Raw genomic sequence first — 24,461 nt, forward strand, 5'->3', positions numbered from 1 at the left:
CCCTGGAGGTGGTGGGCGCACAAAGCCTGAGGCTAGAGCCACTCCTGAAGATGTCCACGGGGCTGGTGCTGTGTCTGGAACTGCCTGCTTGGCATGAGAGCCAGGAAGCAAACAGGTTCTCACAGACGGGCTGCCATGGTGGGTGCCAGCCCACAGGGAGAGATAAGGACAGGCAGAACTATGTGGTGTGTGGCCAGTCCAGGACACACTGCCCTCGGTGACAGGTGTCTTGTCATGGAACAAAGGGATTTTTCTCATTGTTGGCAAAAAATAGGTGTTTAATACAGTGTCATAGTGGTGAATTTGTGTCATCATGCATTAGTAAGAAAGGGGAAAGCACAGGTATTTCAAACAGAGGGGGTTGAATTCAGGGCCCTTGTTCCAGAACAGATGGAAGACCTGAAGAGCCACCCAGAGTCAGGCAACCCGCACACGCTGCCTTCACCCTGCTAGAGGTGAGAGGGGTGGTGATATGAGAGCTGAGAACCTGGAACTTGGAATGAAATCCTGGACCAACCCTGTGGGAGATGGAGCCACAAAGGAGACTGGGCCACCAGCAGAGGCAGTGCCCTGGGCAGAGAGGAGAAGAGAGACAACCCTGGGTTCCTCCCCTCTGTCCTTCCATGTCCTGTCAGGCTGACCTGGGCACTACCCAGAGACAAAGACCCTGGGAAATGAGGTTCCTGTGATTGAGGAGGGGAAGAGCTGCAAGTGGGAATGCCAAGCCCATGTGCTCTCAGCAGGTGGGATGGCAGGACTTGGAGGGAAGAAAATCAGGGGGTGAGCATGACACAGGGGGGTAGGCAGCTGGCAGCAGGACACCATTCTCTAAGGAGCAGGATCCTGGGGCCACATTGAGACAAACATCCTAAAATAGCCTTCTGACTTGGGACTTTTGAAGTATTTCAACACTGGAGAGATTTTGCTAATGTCAAGAAATATTGCCTTGGGAGGAAAAATCAGTTTTCCATTTTATTTCAATTTACACATAATTAAAATTCACGTGAGTGACAGTTTTTAAATTAGGCACTGCATCTTTGATCTATTTAATAACAGAAATGGTTCAAGGCATTGCTATCTGGGAATTGTGAAAACTAGAAAAGTAAATAACATATCGTTTTGGTGGAGTAACCAACACAAAACTAGAAAGAGAATATTACTTTCGTATTTCTTATAGAGAAGCTGGCTTAGGCCACAGTGAGGTCCAGCAGTTTCACTGATTCCTCCCGAGATGAGACTCCACTGAAGATAGGCTCATTTGGAATTTTCTGTATGACACAGTAAGTTGTATCAAGAGACAGGAGTGCTCTGGTCTGGGTAACAATTTGGCAGTTCTGGAAGTCGATATTTTTACAAATATAACAACCACTTAGGAGGAAGTAAAGCCGTCTGTGGGAGAAAGAGTGGTACGAGGTCACTATTTCTCTTTACTGTTTTGAGCAATTTGGCTCTGGATCCCAGTTTGCCTTCGTAATTCAACAAAGACAGAAAAAACAACTTGAAGGAGGATGACCACAGGCCCTGAGGTCCCCCAGAAACATCCTCTCAGAAGCCCTGAGTGGAGATGTCCTCACAGTCTGCCTTCTCATGCTGATCCAGTGGGGCCTGCACTGGGAGCTGTGTGGTATTTCAGGTCCCCGGAAGGCTTGCACCCAGCCATGGCCAACTGGGGGTCTTGGTCTGGTCTCCACCTAATGCACTGGGCAGGGGAGGCTTCTATGGAACTGGAACAAATCAGGTGCTGAAAGGCAGGTGAGAGCAGGAAAGAGAGGCTCAGAGTACAAGTACACCCTGCAGGTTCTGCAGTGGGTGCTGGGGAAAATGAGCTGACATCCCAGGCTGGGAATGGAATCCTGCTACTTGACTGGCTCCATTTTAAATGTCAGTGACATCCAAAGGCACTGTGTGCTCATGCACAGGTGAAGACCAGAAGTCACCTGAACCTCAGAGCTACTGATGCCTAACTCAGCAAAGCAGGTCATATGCAGAAGCCTGAATACTGTGGGGTGCCTCTCATGCTTAGAGGAAGGAGTGACAGTGTGTCTTGGCTCAGTCACAGGTGACCACTTGAGGACAGCTGAGAAGGAAGCACTAAGAGCCCCGCCCCAGCTGCTAAGACTGAAACTGTCCTCGGCATCCTCACCTACGGAGTGTGGGGTCCTCTGTGACTGCTTCTGCTCAAGCCTTTGCTCCAGACCCCCTCTGCTGTTCCCCCTCCTCCCTCTTCTTCTCTCCCTCCCTCTTCTCTATCATCCTCTGTCTCTACGCCTACCTCCATCTCTGCCCCGTGGGTAACAGACACCAACAGGGAGCTCACCTTTGCCGCTGTGTCTCTTGGGTGCATCTTCATCATCGGCTCCTGAGCCTCCCTGGGCTTCATGGGCCCAGGGGCAGGACTGGAGAAGCCAGAGGCAGACCCTCCGAGCCAGTCAATGTGTCCATTAAGGAGGTTGCTAGAGAACTACAGGAATAGAGTGGGGCTGCAGAGGGGAGAGAAAAGTCAAAGAATTGAAAGGAAGTCAACTGGCCCTGAGGCTTAGACAGTCCTTTGTCAGAATAGCAATGACTTGGGGGGTGAAAGATTTGCCAGGCTAGGGAGGGACATGCTGAGATTGAAAGATGCCCAAGTGTGGTTCCTGGTACCTGGGCATGTGGACAGGGTGGTGAAGGATACTGATGTCAGGCACCTGGGACCCCTCTTGTGGGTGGTGTCCTGAAGCCCTGGGTTGCAGGGAGCTCCCGACTCCAGGGGCTTGGTAGGGTCTGTGCATGACACCACCTGCCTCTTTTCTGAGTCTGGGGTGGGTCCCCACCTCTTCAGGAGATGCAGGCTGGTGGTAGAATGGTGGGCAGAGCTGCCTTCCAAGCACAGGGCCTGGTATGGATTTCTGAAGACAATGGGTGGCTTGTTCCCTGGAAATAGACATCATTTCTACATTATTGAGGTGCTATGGCTTTTTTATGTTTGTTTATCTTTCGTTTAATTTTGGGGAAATGCATTGAATTTAATCAGAGATATTCTTGTAAACAATTGACATCCTTATACGTCTGTCCCTGCATTTAATCTGACATCAACAGAGTTTTACTAAAGTTGATGCCTCCATGAGACAGATCAACTTTTGTCAGAAGGAACAGCATTTAATGTCAGATTTGGTTTCCAGATAGGATTTAACCCCTTTTTTTCTGTTTTACAGATGAAATAGGACCTGGCTGCATTTGAAGATTCTGAGATGACTGATTCTTCACTCTGGCTTGGGCTCCCTCAGGAAACTTGACCTTGTGTTCCTCTCCACATTACCCCCATCACCTGCTGTGCTGGTCCTCAAGGGCCCCTTTCCCCCGAGGACAGTTTTCTTGGAAACCTCTGGTGAGCAGCTAATTGTGTCCCACATCCTACTGCTCATGAATTTGGAGATATCAGCAAGCAGGTACCATGGCTTCCTCCTTGACACAATTTCCTGTGTCAATTTCCACCTGAGACTCTGATGCGCTACCCACATCTTTCCAGCTGCCTTGGCTTAGTCTCTTCTCCATGTTGTTTAGCAGCCTAGTTGCTGGTCCAGTCCCATGTCCCTGACATATTCCTTCATTACATTGAATTAAAGCATCCAGCTCTTCAAGAGACTTTTGGAATTTTCTTTTCTAAATTAAAGTCTTCACTACTTAAATAACTGAGACCACACATTAGACAACTTAAAAGTTCCTAAGAAAAAGGTCTCCTTTCTACACAGAACAAATTCTGAAGCCAGCCTAATTAATTTTTCAACAAATATCCAGCATTTGTTTCATACATGATTATGTAAAGGTGTTCACAAAGCCTCTAGTATGTACTTAATTTATTTCCTTTGTTTAAATCACTTTATGGAGGCAAGATTGACATAGAAGGTCTGCACATATTTAAGGTACACTCAGGGAGCTTCTTACATCACAGTCCCTGTATGGTGTGAGGCAGGGATCTAGCTGCAGGGATTTCTACTTATAGGAAGTGACCTATTTGTTACATTGCTACCATTTTCCAGTTTTACTCCATCTCCAACTCCAGCATATCCAGTTAGAGTCAAATTATCCATGCCATCAGATTACTCCAGTGGTCAACTTGGCTTTGAACCTATACCACAGTCATAATTGTTGGAGAAAAAATAATACATCTTGATAATTAATAGAACGTTGCCCTTTTATGCTTCCATTTTAATAATTGTCCTAGCTCTTCTGGGCTTGGCAGTGTCCATTCCTTAGTGTTGATTCCAAGATAATGCTATTTTAAGCTAATTTTTATTGAGTGTTATGATCACTGCTAAATACATGGCAGCCTCCTCTGCAGAGGCCGTATCCTGTGGTTGGGGAAGAGCCAGGGCTTTGTAATGAGTCCTGGCCCTGCACCTCATCAACAAGGAAACGTGACTGAGTGTCATGAATAAGATCCACCATGTCCATCAAACCCGCCAATGCGATCACCTCCTCAAAGTGCAAAGCCCACTGTTGGTGACAGAGCAGGCAAGTGTAAGTCAGAACGAATTTGCCATCGTGCATAGAATTTGGGGAACCTTAGGAAGATCCTTGCAGGAATACTAAATAGGAATAAAATAGCTAATATAAGAAGCAACTCAGTTCATACTTAGTGCCTGTCACGTAGCTGATATCAGATGGTGAATGTAGCTTGTGTCTTTCTGACCTCCCCTCCCTTTTATCCACCCCTGTCATCCCTCCTGCTTCTTGCACTTTGCATATCCACAGCAATTTGGGGAGGAAACTTAGTAATAATGCAGTTATATTTCTACTGGAGCAAAAAAAAAAAAAGAGCAAACATTTGTAAAGAGCAGTGTTCTCAAAACACCACTCAAATTCTTGGGGCTAATGATATCAGAAGTATTAATGAGAACACAGTGTTTTTTATGGACATTTAGAACAAGACCATATGTTGCATTATTTTGATCGAGAAGAAAAGAAAAAAAATTGAATGACTCCAGGAAAAAACCAGAGAAGGCTGTGACTCCTCCTCAGTAATATTTTCAGGTTTTTCTTTCAAGTAAACTTCAAAAGACTTTAGTTGAATTAGCATTTGCCAGTAAATACAGCAGCTAGTTTAAAGCAACATTATTAAAAAGTTTAAAAAATAAAAGCACTGCATATTGGAATATGAATATGTTCACTGACATATATTTTTAGTTTCTTCATTTTTCTTCATAATTGATACTCTAGTATAGTGTTTTTAAAAAAAATCCCTTAAGCATCGGATAAGAAGAAAGATGGATCAATTGGAACAACATGTTTGGCTTATTTTATATAAAAAAAGAGAATATCTACAAATTGGTTACAGGGTCTTAGAAATCGTGAAATCCTTGCCAATGAATCTGTAGATATCAAAACGTAAGACAGGTTGATAGAATGGAGAATGTTTGGAAAGTAAATATTTCTAAATTGCTATGCAAGTGTTGCACATTTATGCATACGTTCAGGCAACCTTAGCTGCCTATAACATGTGAGCCTATAAATGAGATTGTACATATTTATAATCCGGTACAAGAAAACCACTTACTGAAAGAATGAATGCAGCTGATGTGAAACTAATTTGGGAAACGTAATTCTCAAGCTGAACCCCAGATGCTTTTTTCAGTATAAATTAATTAATTGTCAGGTACTGGTATTAAGGATGAATTGATTGGCAGAAAAGACCACCCTGTGTAAACAGGACAGCAGAAACTCTGTACACACTTTAGGTAAGCAACTTGGAGTACTGAGATCATTCAATAGCATGTCACCTATTGATTTCTGGAATTTGCATTGATTTTCTCAACTTCATAGGGAATTTATCTTAAAATAGATTTTGAATAAAAAACAATATGTTGCTGACCATATTAAATAGCAGTATCCGAATTTATCTTTCTGGGAAACAGAAAAGTATATGAAGCAAGAGTGTCAAAGATTGGGTGTCAGACAGTTGGGGCCAATGGGACATGGAGAGAGGAGAAAGCGGTGAAGCCCTATGGTGGCTGCAAGGCCAAGAGAAGAGCCCTGGGAGTGTCTCGGGTGCAGAGGCAGAAGTGGGATCCCAGAAAGAAAAAGCACAGGGACGCTGAGAAGATTTGCAACAATTCAGCACCTAAATACATACTAAGCCGACTATCTGTTCAGCAGCCACATATGAAGCTAACTGCAATTCATCAGAGACCTATAAAGCTCCCAGGAAAAAATCGTATGACGCTTAAGAAGTCAAAGTTTCATCTGCTACACTGTCTCAAGTTGGCACATAATATATTTAAAAATAATACATCTGACTTAAAATTTAAGATTGTTGATCAAAAGGCAGATGGAGGCAAATGTTTGTGGATTATATATTCATCTGACAATGATCTTCAGTCCAGAACATAGAAAATTTCTTCCAAATAATATTAAACTAAACAAACTAATCAAAGTGAGATGAGAATATTTAGTATAAATGTATGAAAAGATACTAAACATTACTACCCTCTGGGAAAAGTCAAATTAAAACTACAATGAGATACCACCACACTCCTTTGAAAACACCCAGATTAGGAAGATTCGCCATGCTGATCACTGGTAAGATTGCAGAACACCTCTAACCAGCACCCATCACTAATGGAAATGCAGGAATCATGCCTTCCCTATGACACTGTGCAACAGTTGGCCAGTTTCATAAGAAGTCAAAGACACACCTGAGGCTGGGGATGTGGCTCAAGCGGTAGCGCGCTCACCTGGCATACATGCGGCCTGGGTTCGATCCTCAGCACCACATACCAACAAAGATGTTGTGTCCGCCGAGAACTAAAAAAAAAATAAATATTAAAAATTCTCTCTCTCTCTCTCTCACACTCTCTCCTCTCTCACTCTCTCTTTAAAATAAAAAAAAAAAAGACACATCTGTTCTACAACTAACCATCACAGCAGCATATTTACCCAAGAGATAGGAGTGGGTAGAGCCATACAGCAGGGTGTACGTGACGCTCATAGCAGATTTCCAGAGGCCCAAACCCAGCAGCCCCAATGTGCCTCTGCAGGTGGACACACACACAGTGTTCAGGGGACAGGACGGGACTGTGCAACACTCACCGCATGAAGGAATATGGAATGGACACAGAGAGCAGGAGGGAAACCAAATGGCTACTTAACTACATGATCCTGTTTGTACAAAAAAATGGGGGTAATGAATCCATAGCAACCAGAAGGCATTGTGCAGTTGCCTAGAGTAAGACAGGAGGCAGAGATGTGCACATTATCCTTATTGTGGTGTTGCTTTCTAGGGCATAAACATGTCAAGTTTTATCAAATTGTACACTTTAAACATACACAGTTTATTATACATCAATTATAGGGTAGTGATGTTACAAAAAGACCATTTCAAATAATGATAAAACATGCGCATGGAAAGAAATAACTTACTCTATATAAAAGCACTTGTAACAAGGTAACAGAATTGCTTATCTATTATGCAAAAAAAAGTAAAAGTAAATGTATTGCTTTCCTTAAGCAATTTACTTAGTAGCCTATCAGATTCAAATTTTTGATAGTCTGTGTTTCTTAAAGGAAAACAAAGTAAGGATTAATCATGTAATTTTTAGCTTGGGGTTGAGCTGATGAGTTTAATTTCTCAATTTATTTTCTGAAAACATAATTTGCATATATGAATAAATGTGCAGTTGCATTTTTAATATCGCCTTTACTGTTATTTATACAGAGAAAATAAATAAGAAATTCATTATTCATTTCTTCAAAGTTCACTCTTTGGTGGGTGGGTGGGTGGGTGGTGGCTGCCCTGGTTTTGGATGATGTGGTTGGTGGCTTCGAGCACCGTGCATTAGACTCAGGATGCTGAGAAGGTTCTGGCAGGAGGAGAGTCTTCTTGCTGGCTTTGCATACACTCCACCAGCACAGAGATTTTCTGTGAAACAAATGATTTAGTGTTCCTCTTATTAGCATCAGTGGAGATGATTAATCATTATTGACTAATCAATGCTCTGCCATTAGGGTCAGCAACGGTGCTGACCTCAAGGGTCAGTCACTAGGTGCTCCATATGTTACCTGTCCTAAATCTTCAGCAGACAATGCTGATCAATCCTGTCACTTTCGGAGGCAAGGCTTTGTCCTGTGAGTCCTCTCCCCACTTGCCAGAGACAAACACCCCCTACGACCCCCTAAGTGGAAACAGTGTGAAGAAGCTAAGCCCAACCTGCCATCCTAGCTCCTGAGAATTCTGCAGAGACCTGCTGTTCTGGTCGTGTGCAACCTGGCGTGAAATGTGTAATATCTGCCCCATAATTAGGAGGCTTATGAAGAATAACAGTGGTAATGTATTTTCCTTCAAATAAATTCATTTTAGTACAAAGGTAACACATGCTTATTAGATAAAATTTGGAAGATATCAAAACTTACAGGGGAAAATAATTATTGTACCAAATCCCACCATGAAGATAAAACACGAGTGCCATTTGCACAGGTCTTGAGGAGGTGTTTTGAAATTCAGTGCAGAGGGTGATGATGTCTGGGTGACAGCCGGCCCCCTGGGTGGTACCTCCCAAACTCAGTGGTGACTTAGGATGCTCCTTGCATTTTTGATGTAGTTGATTTCTGTGTGTGAAGGAAGAAGTAAAGATACGAACAACACAGTATTCTGAATTAGGAGCCACTCGGCTATTTGGTGATAGAATCTGGAAGTTCTCACAGAGTCACTCTTGGTGGCAGATGAGGAGAAAGTAAGCAAGAGAAGTATGGAAAGAGCAAGAGGCTTTATCCCAACATGGATGAGGTGTATTACATTGGAGGAGAAAAAAATGTTATTAGTTAAAAAAAATAAGCAGACTGTTCATCAATATGTCATGCTATGCAGACATCCATCAATATGTCAATCACATTGTGCCTCGGTGTTCAGCAGCCATTTTTCCTAGATGTCATTTCTTGAGGTAAGAGGCCACCCCTTTCATAGATGCCAGCAACTACAAGAGGGTGGTGGTTGTTTGTGTCAAGGTGGGCAAGGCTGTGTTGGGGCAGTAACCTCAAAACTCAGTGTTTTAAAGAGATGGCACATGCAAGAGGCAACCCAAATCCCTAGGCTGTTAAGTCAAGTCTCACCAGAACACAGCCCTTCCTGTGGGTTCATATACTATCTATGGTGGCTTTCACGCTGAGAGAGCAAAGCTGGGCAGCAAGCCAGAGAATGTCTGCCCCCAAACTCTAAAATTTAGCATCAGCTGTGTCAACAGAGAAAATTTTTTTGTCCGTCTGGAACTTAAAGCAAAAAGGAATTCTTTTGCAGTCATGCCAATGATCTGCATGATTTGTCGGTCTTGGTGGCAAGGGCCATGGGTCCTCTGGACTCTCTGGGGGATGCAGTCTGATGCAGGGATGAGAGTAGAGAGTGAAGTCATCAAATGCAGGCTGTGTTAACTTCCTCTCCCACATCACCGCCTCGACAAGCCCGTTCCCAGGAAGTGAAGAAATGCAGCCTTCCCTGTGTTCAGAGGTGGACAGCTGGTGATCAGAGCAGGGTGCCTGTCAAGGACTAATAGAATGCTTGTTGAATCCATGAATAATTAAAAAATAATGACCAGTTAGTGTAACCCATCCATTTTTATTTTCAGATACATTCATTAACCATTCACTCTGAAACATCATTCTGAAACCTGGCATCGGTGCATGCACAGAGTTGGCTACTTGAGCTAATGAAACTCCGAGCCCAGTCAGGAATAACTGAGCCAGCTCTCCCCCACACATGCGTAAGACGGCTCCTGCATTTTGCACTTGACTCTGTAGCTTTCTGGTTTATAAAATAATATAATTTAAAAAAATGAGATTGTTAATTTTAATTAGTTGTAAATTTTCCATGAATTGATAACTAGGGCTTATTATTATTATTATTATTATTATTGAGGAAATAATTCACCTACTAGAGAAATCAAATTTTCAAGGAATGAGCAAAATATATGTGCCTAGTTTTATGTCTTCTTTCAATAGTCATATTTCAATGTATAGGAATAAACTACCACCTTGATAGTTGATATTTCAATGTACAAGACTTATCTCTTTTTTGATAAATTTTTACTATGGTATTTAATATTTCACTGTTTCTTTAAGTTGCATTGCATTCTCAATTTCAATTTGATGTGGCTCATTACATGTGCATAGAAATTCAGGTGATTTTTGCACTCTGATCTTGTATCTTGCAATCTTGCTAAGCTCATTTATTAACTCTAGCTGCATTTAGAAAAATGCTTAGGCTCTCCCACATGACGGATCATATTATCTGCCAACACAGAAAGGTTTACTTCTTCCTTTCCATCTTCTCTGTCCTTTATTTATTAGTCTTGCTTTGTTGCACCACCCTGGAGCCCTGGTACAGTCCTGAAGAGAGCCACTGGTCAGAAGTACTGATGTTCCCAGTCCTGGGAACGAGGCAGTAGTTTATTACATTACCTATGCTGTCAACTGTGGGAATTCTGTCAAAACCTCTCAGCAGGTTGATGAAGTAAATGTTGATTCCTGGTTTACTGAGACTTTATAATAGGAATCGATATTGAATGGTGAAAAATGTTTCCATTTGCAGCTGTGGAGATAATCTCATTGTTCTTCTTCTCTATTATTATAGGAGATTTCATTGATTGATTATTATGTTAAAACAATCTTGCAGTCTTCAGAGGAAGCCAACTTGTTCCTGAAATCCTTGCACCTCATAAAAATATTTAAAGATCCCCACTTAGGACCCAGGATACTTCTGCACAGTGAGAAAAAATGGGAACAAATGGAAACTTAGTTACTGGGGGGAAAAAAGCCACTCCAGTCTTGGTAATTATTGTTTTCACATCTCGTTTGGTTTACTTTAACACCAGATTCTCTCTTCCTTCGTTTTGCTTTTTTCTTGAGTTTTAAATTTCATCTCTTTTTCTTTTCAAAAGGAATTCTGATTGTAATGATAGCACCGAAACCAGGTAGAAGAACATTACGTGTACCCACAGTGCAGAGCCACCCTGGGTCCACACCTGCACTCCCCACTACATTGTGTGTGTGTGTGTGTGTGTGTGTGTGTGTGTGTGTGTGTGTTAAATGCATTCACATTTTTTGCTCATTAGGTTTTCAGTAGACAGGGAGAAAAGGGTACATTTTTCATGAAATGTTCATGACAGAGGATGAAAGCAGGAAAACCAGGCCAAATAAATAATCGTACATCAGCTTTTTTGTTAAAAAGATACCCTTAAGAAAGCAAAGTGGACCTTGCAGAATCAGCTTCACGATTTAATTGGTGAAACGCCCAGCACCTGCTTACCCATTTCCAGGGAAAACGAATTGCTCTGTGCAGTGAATTATTTTTCATTTATTTATTTTGAGGTAAGTATCTTACTGTCTTGTTTGCTTAGGCTTTTACTGAAATACACCTCAGCCCGACTGCCCCTGGCTAGGTGAGCAACCAGAGGTGGCCCAACCTGGACACAAGTCAGCATCTGATGGCTTTCAGCTGCAACTGTCAAAATGATCCAACATTTCTCAAATGTACAGGAATCAAATACATTCATTGAGATAATGGATTATCCATTTCAATAGAGCAGCTGTGTTTCAAAGGTGTTGGTTTGGGCTGTAAAGGATTTCACAGTGGCTTGTAAAACTGAGATGGGAGGATATGGCCCTGTTTCAGGGCCAGGGCTTTAGAAGTGCTTCAGCTGGGGTGCAGGAGAGCTTAGGCACCCAGAGTATCAACACTGCATGGTGGAGTTCTGTCTGTAAAATCTATGGCCATCCTGTAAATTTGGGCTTAGAACTCATGTTATCAGTAAGAGACACATAACCTGAGTTTTTATTTTCTCATGGTAAATTTTATATCTTTGGATATGTTTGACATTATCTTGGAAATGTTACTTGAAATACAAATTGCTTAACCATTTCAGGCAACTTGGCTGTAACCATTCAACCCCCAGTGACTAGAAGCAAAGGTTTATATTTACACAGAAAATAGGATTCAAATATTCAGACCCACTGCTTTTGAGGGATAGAGTTTGGGCAATTGCAACCATCTTCCCTTTATTTTCATGGACATTTTCTCCTTTTATTCTGAAACTACAGCCTATTCTATAATCCACAATGTTTTAAAATAATTTTAAAAGGAAGGTGTACTGCAATGGAACCCCACAACCTGGACTTCTTGTCAAGGGCAAAGAATCGCCCTGGTCTGTGGTCTCCTCCTGCAACCCTTTGCGCAGAGGCCCGGATGGGTACTGGCCATTCTACCCTGGACAAGGGGCACCTCCGCGGTGTATTCCCAGCAGCTCCAGGCTGGACGGCCAATGCTTTCTCAGAGCTGCACTGCAGTGTGAGGCCCCCTACCTTGGCTTCCTTGCTTTGCCCTCCGGATTTGCTGGGCTCCGATCTGCTAGGCTCCAGGCTTCCCGGCTGACTCCCCTTCCCTGTCGTCACCCACCGCGGGAGCAGTGCTCAGTAAGCTCTGAGGCTGCTTAGTTTCTGGGCGTCAGGGACAGACTGCATGCAGCATTTGGAAGGCTTTTTTCTTTTGTGTTTCTATCTGTTGGTTGGTTTGCTCTGTGGTCCTGGGGATGGAACCAGAGACTGGTCCATGCCTGTCAAGGGGTCTACCACTGAGTCACACCCCAGCCCCTGATTGCAGCAATTTCGGAGGCACCTGGTGGCTCCCACCTGGAGTTGGTGCACTCTCCTCTGTGACCTCATGTTTGTGTGATTCAGTCCCATGGAGAAATGGTGTTCTCCGCAGTGACTACTTCCTGCCAGTGTCCATAGTCTCCCTCCCGGGCCTCAGAGCCCCCTCCCACCTCCACCCACCAGCCACCACCACTCTGGACTTCAGGCTCTGGGGTATCACGTTTGCTTTACAGAAAAATACAACTGGCCTGTTGTGGTCACTTCTCCAAAATGATAGAAGCATGAACAAACAGGGAGCCTCAAAAAAACTCCACATTTAAGTAAAAATCGTGTATATATATATTTTTTAATCACAGTGATGCTATCTTGAAAGTGTGAAAACGTTAGAATTTCACTGGCCCTTGAATCATTGTTTTGTGGGAGAACATGGTCTCAATCACTCTGTGCCTCTGATCTTTAATGGCTAATGCAGCATTGGTTGTCTGTATATTGATTATATTAATTTACACTTGTTTAATTACATATACATTCCCCATTTAGCTCTAATTTTATAATAGTCTTTTGTCTTTGTATCTAATTTAACTTAAAATCTAATGACATTATCTAAAATACTATTTATCAAATACATTTAACTATAAGATTATTATAAAATTATATTGCTAAAATACATAGAAAAGATTACACCATTTTATGAACAGTTTCATTGAATTAGAGTTATTTTTCAAGCCATTATAAATATTAACTAAAATAATAATTTTATGTTGAAATTATAAGATTAAAACAGAATAAAATTGATAATAACAGCTAGAAAATACATGCCAAATGTTCCTCATCTTCCCAATGAACTAACTACCTTCATAGTTAGGACATGCCATTTCTGAACAGAACTAAGTATATAAAAACACAACTACATAGGCACATATATGAATATATACATGCATAATGTGTTCATGATACACATTTATCATGCATAATCATGTGTGCTCATGTGTGTCCACATACACAGCATAGACATGACACATCATGCTCACATGAATGTATGCGTGTTTACTTTTCCATGCTACATAATATTTAATTATTTATCAAAACTTCCATTAACATATTTGTAAAACCCTCATTTGTCCCTATTTTTTATGTGCATATCTCAATGATATATTAACTACGAGAGAAGCATTTTGTTTATTTTGTGTTTCTAAAGTGTCTAATGAAAATGACAGCACCTGGCCAAGTGTAAGCCCTCAGTCCATATTTAGACTGTGCTGTTTGAGATAATATCAGGAACATTGTTCATCTCCTTTAGCACTCAGTTGGTTGACTTCTCAATTAATTATGACTTTATCATGACTGAATATATCAAGCCATTGAGAACCCCCTTACATTTCAGTGGAGAAAAGAGATGCAAATAAAAATGTGAATCAAATGTTTACATAATGCAAAGGAGAATTGCAGTTATAAACAAGGGCTGTGACTTAGAGGAGCCACAGTAGTTCACAGAGACTCTGTGCAGAAGTGGCTCTTGTCTTGAGATCTAAGGACTTGGAGACCTCACAGTGGGCACAGGGAAAAGCCCTCCAGCAAAAGAAGTAAAGCAGTGGGTATCCTGGGCATGGCACTGAACTGGCCTGGCTGAGGACAGATAGACACTGCCTGGAGAACCGGGTGGGAAGGGGCCGGCAGAGACTCCCCAGCCATACTGACCATCATTCTGTGCCAAGAGAAGTGAGGATTCATGGGACTCTGCTTTGTGTCCAGATTTGGGTTGGAGAAGAACTGTTTGGTATTTGCATGATATATAATAAATTGCATATTTGTATTGTATATACATCTGTATATAATTGAACTTCCTGCTGAGGGGCCTGCTCTAGGGTCTTACAGAGCCAGGGAGGAAGAAGAGCTGGGTGACTGGGGCTGTGATCACTCTGATGGCCAAATGCAGGGGGTGGGGGCACTAATGCTTTCAGCTGGCACATATCTGATAAAATAAGCATCTGCTCTGGATTTTTAAGTTTACATTCTGACATTTAAGGAAATTTGAAACAACCACTTCCTGTCTTTACAATAAGGAAGAGATGGGAAAACTAAAAGTCAGTGACTTCTCTTGGAGAAACCAAGAGAACTGAGGTAGAAGGAAACGTTTCCATGGAAATCTGGGGATGTGAGCACCCAGTAAGTCACAGCCTGGTTGGGCTTACCAGAATCCAAGGCTGGGGGAGACATAAACTGAGAGTAACACTTGCAGGGAAATTCTGATGAGTTACTGGATGCTGGGCTGATAAGCTACGAGATGCAAAATAGATTCAGATAAAATTCTCAAAAAAAACCAAAAAAAAACATTGAGGGTTGGGAGCAAAGCCAAGAGATACAAGGAGACCTGTATTACCCTAAGAAGGAAGCCAGATAAAGAAGATAAAGACATGAAAAGACCTTAAGAAAAGGAAAATTACAGTTCCATATCCATGAAGAACAGAGACACAAAAGTCCTTAACAAAATGTTGGTGAGTTGAAATCAACAGTGTGTAAACAGAATCAAACACTCGAGTAAGTGGGGTTATTCCATGTTTGAAAGGCTAACTCAACATTGGAAAAGCACTCAATGGCCTCCTCCATATCAACAGACTAAATGTGCATGCTCATATCAATTGATGCAGAGGGATCACTTGACAGAATTCACCAGATATACACCATCAAATCTCATAGCCAGGTAAAAAGGAGAAGTCCTGAAATGGATTTAAAAAACTGAAGAAAGGACAAAGTGCAGTAAACATCATGCTCAGTGGTAAGGAACTGGAAGCTTTTCCCTAAGATCAGGAACAGACAGGAACCTCCTTTCTCAGAACTCTGGCCCACCTCAGACTGGAGGTTATGGACAGTGAAACGAGGTGAGAGGTAAAAATAGAGTGCACCCATGTAGGAAAGGAAGAAAGACAGCTGACTTTTTTTTTTTTTTTACAGAGAACATAATCATTTTTGTATCAAATCCCAAATAATTAAAAATAAAACTTTGCACTAAAAAATATAGCAAGGTGGCAGGAAACAAGCTTAATACACAATAGCCAAGTATTTCCTATTTGAAAGAAATGGAAAATTAAAATTGGAGAGGAAAAATTAAACAATCCTATTCATTATATAACCCTCAAGGAAAATACTTTATATAGATCTAAAAAATCAATGTATAAGGAACCAACATATTGGAAACCAAAAAAACTGATTTTCTTATATGAACGATATAAATAAATGAAGATATATTCTCAGTTTATACAGTGCATGATCAATATTAATATGTCAATCCTTTTCAACTTGATCTATAAGTAAAATGCATTCCCAAATTTTGTGAAATTGGCAAATAGATTATAAAGGTCATGTGGAAAAGCAAAATACCTAGAATATCAAAAAGAAGGTAGAAAAATTATGAGGGTTGAAGACTCAGACCACCTGATGCCAAAAATTCTTTGAAGAGATGACAATAATAAATATAGTAGGATATCAGTGAAAAGCAGACACAGAGATCAAGGAGGGAAAGACCAGAAATAAACCCTCGTGAACATAGTCAAATGAAGTTTGATCTTTGAAAAGGTGAAAAGACAAATCCATGTGGAATTGACAGTCATTTCAACGGAGAGTACTGGGCATTGATTTGCAAAACAACAACAAAACACAAAGAACCTAGACATACTGCAAATCCCTAGATCCCTGGGAGAGAAAGTGGGAAGTTCAAATTCATTAAAATTAAAAACATATGCTCTGAAAAAGACAGTTAAGAGAATAAAAAGAGAAGCTTTATTTTGATATAAATATTCACAAACCACATATCTCACAAAGGTCACTCCCCAGAACTTATAAAAGTTCCCCAAACTCAAAAATTGCATAAAATAATCTGAAGGACTCAGGAGGCTGAGTCAGGAGGATCTCAAGTTCAAAGCCAGCCTCAGCAATTTAGCGAGGACCTGTGCAACTTAAGGGGACCCTATCTCAAAATAAAAAAATAAAAAGCATTGGGGATATGGCTCAGTGGTAAAGCACCCACAGGTTAAAGCCCCAATACCCCCCCACCAAAATAAATAAATAAAAATTACCTAAAGTAAAGCCAAAAATATAATTTAAATGTGGGCAAAATATACAAATAGATATTTTTTGAAGAAGACACACAGATAACAAATGGGGGCAATACAAGGTGTTCAACATCATTAGACATCAGGAGGATGAACTGAAACCATTGAGACACTGAGTAAAACCAGAAGAATAGCTACAATGTTGCCATAAAGTGTGAACCCCAGTGCTGGCGAGGATGCGGAGAGAATCAATCCATCAGGAGGAACAGGGACAATGTAAAGCTGTACAGTGACTGGGAAGTAGTAGGGGAGATGCTTGTCAAACTAAATAGCAATCATGGCATAACCCAGCAACTGCACCAGGGCATCTGTCTAGGAAAAGTGCAAGACCTCCACAGGATGGTCCTTAGCATTTGTGTTTTCACTTTTTGCTCTTTTGGATTGTGTTGTGGGTTGATTGGCTGGGCCTCGTCCAAAGCTGGAAACAGCATAGATGTTCTTGAATGAGAGAGTGTTTGAGGAAACTGAGTCCATGGGGCCTACTTAGTGGTATCACAGGGAGCTCTTGCTAAATATACATCAAGTCCTCAGGGAATTACACTCCATGAAAATTGGCAGTCCTCAAAGTTTTCACTTACATAATGGCTTTGCAGTGACAAAATTATAGAAATGAGGACAAGATCAGCACTTTCCAGAGTTTATGCACAGCTGATGTACACTGAGGGGAGCAGATACAAAAGGTCATCAAGAGAGGTCCTGACTGAGATGCATCTGCTCAGGAGCCCAATGAGATGAAAACATGAACAGGTGACACACATGGGCAAGGACCAATGGAAATGAGGAACTCTGAATGAGACTGGTGTGTTGTATCAGCATCGACGCTTTAATGTGATCACAGTGTTACACTTCTGCACTGTTGGGGGAAAGTGGGTAAACTTCACGTTCTCTCTATATTGTGTCTTCAAACTTCATGTAAATTTACAGTGCCTTCTACAATGATGTCATTCAACAAAGAAGAATTTTATAAAGATATTGATGCAGAAGTATTAAAAGAAAAAAATCTGAAAGTTTCATGTCAGGGAAAAACATGTAAACAAACAGGCATTGATTTCCACAAGTGTGAACCACCTCCTTCCACTAGGTATCGTGTGTGTATGTGTGTGTGTCCACCAAGCTCATTTGTCTGCTTCTGAAACTGGAGAAAATCCCCAGGACACACACCCACACCAGGGCTCCTGATGCCCAGCAGCTACTGCCCATTTGCCTTTGCTCCTGTCTTCTGCTATTAATTGACCATAATATAGAACCAAAGCAAAAGGCTGAATTATTTATCACTATTAATAAGTAGATTCATATTTCTTGTTCTTAAACACATAAGCAGATGACTCGAATACTTTATACTTTGCGAAGACTAAATTAATTTGTGTTTTATTTGTAAGACTTGTTATTTTCCTCTCTAGTAGATAATGATCCTAGAGAATAAAGAAAAAAGAATAGATTGTGTATGCCCTCACTATACCTTCCATCCAGGTGGTTTCTTGCCAAAATCACAATTGCTGTGACCAGTGACAATTTAGAATAAGAAATAATAAGCTCTAAAAATTGGCTCTAGACGGTGTGACACCAACTCCAGAGACTGAGATTTTTCTGTTTCCCTGAATTGGATATATAGAGCTTACCGAATGTTTACTTGACTTTAGATCAATGAATGCAATTTTGTTTATTTTGAACCCATTATTGGGGAAAGATGTCACAGTTACAAGCTGAGCTTTACTAGTGAAATTTGCAAGTAATTATTTGTAATGATATGCAAATTACCTTCAGTCAATTCAGTCAAAAGATGGAAGATGGAGTGGCAGCATTAAAACTGCAGGGATGAGCTGCTGCGGAACACAAAAAACTATTTTAAAAAATAATTTCAGCAATTTGGAAAAATGAATAAGAATTTCTCCTTTTGTTAATGATTTTGAAAAAAAAAGTTAAATTATGATATGAGCTTAAGGTACATGATCTCCAATGAAAACTTTCCTCTTGGAAATCACCCTAAACTTACTCCCCCAGTTTCTTAATACAACCTTGAAAACATTACAGATTTGAGCAAAAGAGTCATAAAAGTGTACATGTGATACTGCAGCTGGAACCCATCTGAAATTTAAAGAATTTTGGAATTCAGTGGTAAATTAGCTTGGATTTCACACAGAAATTGTGAGTCAGGGGTCTAGATTACGGATGTGTAGCTCTGGGTGATTACTTAGCCTTCCTCAGCTTCCATTCTGTCAATTGGGATTGTTTAATACCCAATTAGGAGAAGAATATAACCACTAAGTGAAAATATGATTATATATGGTCTGGCTTTGAATAAGAAACTTAATAAGAAATTAAAATATTAAAGTTGCTATGGTTATTTTCTATGCTGGGGGTGTTTTAGTCAGTTTTCTGTCCCGTTACAAAATGCCTGAGATAATCAACTCAAAGAGATGAAAGGTTTGTTTTGTCTTATGGTTTCAATCAATGGTCACCTGGCCCCAATGCTCCAGGACTGTGGTGGGCAGAACCTCAAGGCAGGGAGGGGGAAGCTGAGCAAAGCTGCAGATCTCCTGCAGCTGAGAGCAGAGAGAAAAAGAGGCTGAGTTCCCAATATGCCCTTCAATGCACACCAGTGACTTAGCTTCCTCCCAATAGGCTCCATCTCTTAAAAAGGTATAGCTCAACCAAGACTTTAATACATGGTATTTGGGGGGCATTTATAATAAAAATTGTAACAAGATTAAAAACATTAATGTTTATATGTTGTAAAAAAACCAATTTATATTATCCATGATTAAAACAAATCAAACAATACAAAGGAGTTTGCAAAAGCTAGAAGGATTGAGAATTAATTACCTTACCATCTGTGTCCTCTACTCTTGTCTTCACAGAGAATCCTTTCTAGATTAGCACAAGTCAATGAGTTATAATTATTGAGTAAACTGTAGAGTTACCCAGTGCATATCCACATACATTTCACCCTTAAAAAAATATGTATAGAAGCATATCCTACTCTGAGCTCTGATCTCACTTTATGTTGCTCAGTCTAACCCATAAAGATTATTCCATGTCAACATACATAGAGCTACTTCTATGGCTTTCCTGCCTTTGCTCCTGATGGTTTCCTTTGGAGGAAAGGCATAGAAAGTCATTTCCTCCTTGGGTCTGCAGGTCATTAGCTTCCCTTTCTGACTTTACAGGCAGCATTCCAGTGCATTGACAGATACAGCGTTTTGGTCTCATGGTATCAGTCAGGTGTTGTGATTTGGATATGAGGTGTCTTCCAAATCTCTTGTGTTAACACAGGAAAGTTCCAAGGTGAAATGATTGGATTGTGAGAGTTATAACCTAATCAGTACATTTACATGGACTAACTAGGTGGCAACTGTAGTAGATGGGGCATGGCTGGAGGAGGGGGGTCACAAAGGGCATGCCCTGGGAGGGTCCATCTTTCCTGTGATTTCTTCCCCTTCTCTCTCTCTGCTTCCTGACAGCCACGAGGTGAGTAGCTTCACAACCTTTCACCATGATGTTCTGCATCACTCTGGAACCAAAGGTCCAGAGCAGTGGAACCAGCCAATTGTGGACTGAATCTATGAAACCGTGAGGCAAAATAAACTATCCTTCCTCTGTGTCTGGTATTTTGGTGACAGCAATGAAAAGGTGACTAACACACTCAGGTAGTCATTGTTTGAAATTATCCTAGCTGGACTTACAGATACCAGGTAAGGCAAGGCCTCCAGCCTTTTGAAATTATGCCAACCTAATGGTGGATATTTTTATTCAAACAACTTTGAAATATGTGTTTAAAACATACTTAAATTCAGGGGTACAGGGAAGGTCCATTACCTTCCGGGCTCTGTGTACTAGAACTAATGTTATAATTCATGAAAGGCAGCAGTGGACAGTGAATTTGCTCTATTTAGTAAATTTTCTCAGTAGTTAACCTGCTAATCAAGAGGTTTAGCTTCTGGTGCATATTTGAGAGCCACTGAGTTATAAATCTGGTGTAGATCTTATCATCTTTTCATTCAAACTTTGCTATAATATGGGGAATGAGAAACTAGCTTAAAGCCAGCTCTCTAATATGCTCTTAACTTTCTTTTCCAGGCCAAGAAAGCTGCTACTGGTCCTGATTCTGGACAATAGGGTCCAATAGATCTGGACAATAGATCTTACCAAGCATTATATTCTACATGATCATACATGGTCATACATGATCATAAAATTTGCATTATCTCTCCTACTTCAAAATTTGGCTGAAATCCCCTTCCTTAGTCAGAGTTAAAATACTAGCTGGGGTTAAGAAGATTTTATACTCACCTCCTATTCACACCATTGATGAAGGAGGGATTCCTATACTAGGGTGATGGAGCCCCCAATTATCCACCTCCTCTAGCCACACCCTACTAGATACTTGACCCTGGACACTTGACGTAAATTCTATAGCCATTACAAAAATTCAAGTTGCCCCCAATTAAATGTCTACAGAAAGCATGAGTGAACAAATGTGTGAGCATTTGGGAGTCATGGGGCCTGTGGCAAGTGGAATGCAGGTACCCTTTCCAAAGATGGGAACATGGAGAAGAGTGTGTCCTTGGTGCCTCTGTTCTCCACCAGAAATGTGAAGCTGGAACTGACATGAAGTTCATACACCTAAGACTCCGTTTCTTAGTTCAGTCATCATGCAATTAAGTAGTCAGGATAGCTGCCTATTTTAGTTATGAAGGCTCAGATTTTTAGAGTCAAGAAAGTAGGCATGGAATGTGGCATGAGGGTAGATTCCTATTTAGCACAAGTCAATGAGTTATAATTATTGTGTAAACTGCAAGCATGTGCCTAGGTTGAAATACTGTGGGAGCTCTGGGTATTAAGAAATCAAAGAAAATGTTTTTAAGATCTACAGGAAGACCTACCTATTAATAAGAGATATGTATTGAAATTACCCAGGAATATTGTATTGGAATCTCTCTGTGACTTTATGTTGATAGCGTTTGTTTTATTTATGTAGCTGCACTCACATCGGTGGCATAAATACTTGCAATGATTATAACTTTTTGTTAGAGTTCTTTACCAGTATGAAATTGTCTTCCTTAGCTCTTCTGATTAATTTTGGCTTGAAGTTTGCTTTTGGCTATGAGAGTAGCCACCCCTGCTTGCTTTTGGTCTCCATTTGCAAGATATATCTTTTTTCCAATTTTTCATCTTCCACATATGAATATCTTTGCCTGAAAGATGAGTCACTTCTACATAACATATGATTAGGTTCTGACAATCCTCTCTGCCAGTCTAAATCTTTTAATTGGAGTGTTTAGACCATTTATATTCAGTGTATTATAGAGCAATTATTATTTTAATTCATTTTGATTTATTTCTAACGTTTTATTCAGACTTACTCCTTGGCTAAGCTACTTTTCTGGTGAGATTAATTCATTTGCTCTTTTTGAAGTTTGTTTTAATTTCCTGTGCATGAAACACTGTGCTTCTTCCCAGCAAAGAAAACCAAAGCATGAAGGAGAAAGATCTTTGTCAATTGCTCCTCCACAGTGGAGAAATAATCAGAATATATAAAAAAAACTTTAAAAAATCAACACCAAGTAAACAAATTAATCCAATAAAAGGACAAAAGAATTAAACAGATGCTTCTCAAAAGAAGAAATACAAGTGGCCCACAAATACTTGAAGAAAAATGTACTTGCATTCTTAAAGGTAGATATAGATAAAGATGAATTTAGAACCTTCACACCACCATCTAAGGAAACTCAGAACTTACTGGGCTTCCTTTCACATGGTCCCACGGGTCCATTTAGTGCATGGTACAGAAGTTAAAGCCTTCAATTCTGGAGTAAACTTCTGGCTTCAAATCCTGGCTCAGCCTCAAATTGCTCATTATCTTACCTCGGCTCCTCAGTTTGCTCATCTGTGAAACAGCATCTTAAGAAAAGGCCCATTTCTTAGGACAGGGCTGAAAACCGAGTAGAATTAAGCACCTGAAATTCCTCAGACTGTGCCGCTGCAAGGTAAGAAATCAAAAAGGTACTCGAGGCCTATTAATATCATGACTAATTTGATTTAAATGCAGGGAGATAGTAATCAGAGTTTGTGAATCCTGACATCTCAATTTCTTATTTTTTTTGTGGGTTGTTTCTGTAGGATTAACTGTGTATTCAGCAACATATATGACCTCCCAGGACATGATGTCCTCTTACAATACGTGAGACAGGGATATAGGACATGCTGTCCCTGTAGACTTCTCATGAACTTCAACGGCTCTGTGAGGAAGCTCCTCAAAAATTAAAAAGTCAAGACATAAATGGGAGGACTTTGAAAATCAACTTTACTTTCTGATTTGGAAAAGTGCAATAAGTACAACTTACTGATCACTCACAAAGTCCTGGGCATGGTGTATGTTAGTCTATTTATAAGACTTCAATAAGTTGGGGTATATCATTTACTCCAAATTGTGTATAAAAATTTATACCTGTGCCTACATTATTTCCCATTTATTTATCTACCTATCCATCTTATATACATCAATCTATCTCTGCATTTATAAGTATGCTGAGTGATGTGTCTAGGGTTAGAAAACCAATAAATGCAGTAGTAAAGATCCCCAAAGATGCTATCGGTTATCTATTAAAATCTTTAGGTGGATGGAACCCAGTGTGCAGTACCTGGTATTTGCCAACCCTTTTAACCCTGGTGATGATTCAGATTGGGAAGAACGGATCTGAGAGAGGTCCCACCACTTGGCAAAAACTGCAGACGTGGCCATGGCCAGGGATGTTTTGAATTCAGGGTCCCTGTATCAATGCTTCTGCTGAGATAATGGCTGTGCCCTTTTGTCTTTGAGGCTTGAGTTAAGCATCCCTGTGCTTTTGTCTGGCAAGTGGGTTTGTTCATGGCTGAGGGTGACCTGCCCAGGGCATTGTTGAACTCTGATCTCACAAGTGGGAGTTAGGTGGGTGTGTGAAGGAAGTCTCTCCTACCCACTTTCTTTATTTTTTTATTTTCCCATTTTGTTGGCTCCCTCTATACACATAAATGTTATATACAGCCTTAGAAACCTCTCCTGCCACACCCCATGACTAAGTAATGGAATTAATCATGTTTAATAAAAATTTTATTTAAGAGAAAATTATCATTAGCCTTAATGAGACACTTGCACCCCTTTCCCTGTACAGAAAGCAGCCATGAGAAAACATGGTGGACACTCCAAAGGTGCAAGTTCCAAGTATTCAAACTTATGGCCAGTCTTCCTTCATGGAAGAGAGAAAGGAAGGAAGGAAGGAAAGGAGGGAGGGGGGAGGGAGGGAGAGAGGAAAGGAGGAGGGAGGATGGAAGGAAAGGAGGAAGGGAGGGAGGGAGAAAGAAAAAAATGAAGAAAAAAAGAAAGTAATTTGCTAATGTTGGGAATATAGAGATGTTCTAGCACCAAATGAGATTTTTTTCCTTGATATAATTTGAAGAATTAAAAGATAATTTGACTAGGAAGAACCTTTCTTACTGTGACTCAAAGCCATTTAATATTTGCCATCATTAGAATTCTGCCACACTCAGGAAAACATGGAACCAAATTGTTACTGATCCATTTTTAGTGTTTCTTTGAGAATTAATCCACATAATTACTTACTGGATACTTGAACTTGGACCTTCCTGAAGCTCTGCCTTCTCCATTAAAGGCTGGGAGTGGAGGAAAGGAGGCTGTTGGGACAGTGGTGGGACATTCAGTCATACAGGAGGAATGTGTTCAAGAGCCTTGTTATAAAT

The sequence above is a fragment of the Ictidomys tridecemlineatus genome, chromosome 2, assembly GCF_052094955.1.
Source record: "Ictidomys tridecemlineatus isolate mIctTri1 chromosome 2, mIctTri1.hap1, whole genome shotgun sequence".
NCBI classification, from domain to species: Eukaryota; Metazoa; Chordata; class Mammalia; order Rodentia; family Sciuridae; genus Ictidomys; species Ictidomys tridecemlineatus.